This window comes from Hipposideros armiger, unplaced genomic scaffold, assembly GCF_001890085.2.
Source record: "Hipposideros armiger isolate ML-2016 unplaced genomic scaffold, ASM189008v1 scaffold_279, whole genome shotgun sequence".
Taxonomy (NCBI): domain Eukaryota; kingdom Metazoa; phylum Chordata; class Mammalia; order Chiroptera; family Hipposideridae; genus Hipposideros; species Hipposideros armiger.
The window spans coordinates 504,073-506,587 of record NW_017731629.1 but is presented as its reverse complement, the minus strand read 5'-3'; positions in this window follow the sequence as shown (position 1 = coordinate 506,587).

Here is a 2,515-nt window from a genome sequence, read left to right as displayed (position 1 = left end):
AGCTAGCCTCATTATTTTCTCTCTTAACACTCACTCTTCCTGTAGATTTCCCGTTGTCTGTTCTTGTGCCTACTGCCTCCCAATATCTCAGGTTTGTTATATACTTGCCAAATCATATTGATTCTGTTTTCCTTGCTAGTTAGGACTAAGTGATGCAATTATATTGGCTTAATAAACAGAGAATGTAATAATCTGCATAACTGGACTGGCCGGCATCAGGCATGGTTGGATCCAGGGTCTCAGGGAAAGCCATCAGTGTTTGTTCTGTCTCTCCTTCTGCTTTCTGCCAGCCCCTTCCTCATGGTGGGCTGGTGGGCCCTGGCAGCTCTAGGTTTACATAATGTTTACCGCCAGCCTTGTGGGGATAAGGTTTATCTTTCCCATTATTTCCAGAAAAAATTTTAGAAAGAGCCTTTCTGGGTAACATGAAATCAACCACTGGTTATGGGTTGAATGGTGTACTACAAAAATATGTGTTGAAGTCCAACCTCTGGTTCCTCTGAATGTGTTGAAGTCCAACCTCTGGTTCCTCTGAATGTGACCTAATTTGGAAATAGTGGTGTGCACATAATTAGTTGTTTTGATGAGGTCATACTGGGATAGGGTGGGCCATTAATTCAGTGTGACCTGTGTCCTTATAAGAAGAGGAGGAGATGAGACCCAGAGAGCAGAACACCATGTGAAGACACAGAAGCCAGAGAGAAGGCGGCCATGAGGCAGAGACTGGAGCTATGCTTCCATCAGCCGAGGAATGCCTGGGGCAAAGGGGCAAGCAGGCACGCCTCCTCCCCAGGGGCTTCTGAAGGCGCCGGCTCTGTGGACACCTTGATTTCAGACCTCAAGCCTCCAGAACTGTGAGAAAATATATTTCTGCTGTTTGAAGCCACCCAGCTTGTGTTTCTTTTTTATAGCAGCCCTAGGAAACTAATATACCACTGGTGTCAGGAGAACGGGATAAGGTGACTGGCCAGGCCTGGGGCACGCATCCATTATCTGTGTCATTTTCACTGGAACAGCCTGAGCTGTGAGGGAGGGACTGCTGCTTTCCAAAGGAAAATTGGGGAGCGTTTACCAGAAAAGGGGAGTGGAAGCTGCAGCGGTGAGGACTACAGGTGTCCTCACTAACCTTTAATGCCCCACTTCTGGCCCCTGGGCCCTTCTTGCCTGAACTACTGATAAATCTAACTGCCCTTCGAGNCCGCCCTTACCGCTCCAGAGAAGAACCACAGGGAGATCTTAGGAAGATAGGCTTTCAGGGACCTTGATCTAAGTGTGACTCCTGGCCTGGCCACTACTGCCAGTGTGAATCCGGATGTTACAGAACCTCCCTGAGCCTCTTCACCTGTAAAACGGAGGTGACGTTATCTACCTCATAGGGGTTTTGTTAGCACAAAGCAAGTGTTAAAGTGTTTAGCATGTCATTACCACTCAATAAATGCTAGGCTGTTCTGTGTAATAATTCTGTTACCTGGGGCATGTGCCTGAGCATAGTACTGGTTGCTAAGATCCAGAGGTAGCAGAAAGCTTTGCCTTCAGCCAAGTCCTCTAAATAACCCCCAGCCCCAATAGCCTACTTGTGGGATAGGCAGAGAAGACAGTCGGCAGCAGCGGAGGATATTATTGACTTAGTTGTGGTTTTGAAGAGGTAGGATAAATAGCATCCCTCTTCCTGCCTGAGCCCAGAACCAGTGGGAAAATAAGACAAAACCGAAAGAGTCAGGTGAAGAAAATATCACCTTTATACCGATCAAACTGATTCTGAAGATGAATGGGACTTCTTATCGCTGAAGGCCACAAGGAGACCTTTTGCCCTTTCGTGGACAAAGCTGGGTCAGCACAGAGCCGCCCGGACGGGGGCCTGCCCCTGCTACACTTACAGTGTGAAAGAACAGAGGGGTGCACTGGGCCCCAGTGAGGGGGGCTCCTTTCCAAGCCCACCAATCAGGGCAGGCACTCTACCTCCAGTGGAGAGAGGCCAGGAGCACACTGGGGGGGAGCTCCTTCCAAATGGAAGAAGCCACGCGAGGGATGGAGGTGGCTTAGCGTTGGATAGCCTTAGGCCCCGTAAGGGTCATCTCCATGCCAGGCAGAGGCTTCTCTGAGGTCCAGGTGGAGCTCCACCCTGTTCCCCACGCAGTCTGACTGGGTGACGGGCGCTCCAGGGCTGGTGTTGCCTTCCTTTACGTTCAGCAAGGAGTCCTTTGTTATGAAAGGAGATAGGATAGCAGCGAAAGAACCAAGCAAACAAACAAAAACAAACCCTGGAAACAGCCTCATTTTATCTAACATTTGGGGACTGGTAAATTATAGAACATCCATTCAATGGAATGTGAAGCTACTTTAAAAGGCTGTTTACAAAGGATTGGTAATGATGTGGGAATTATAAGATGTCAGATGGAAAAAGCATCGTACAAAATTGCACATATAGTGTGAACTCGGCTATATGAAAGCCTCCCTAAGTTTATGCATAGAAAAATGAAAAATTTAAGAGGAAATTTCCAAAATGGTAACAGTG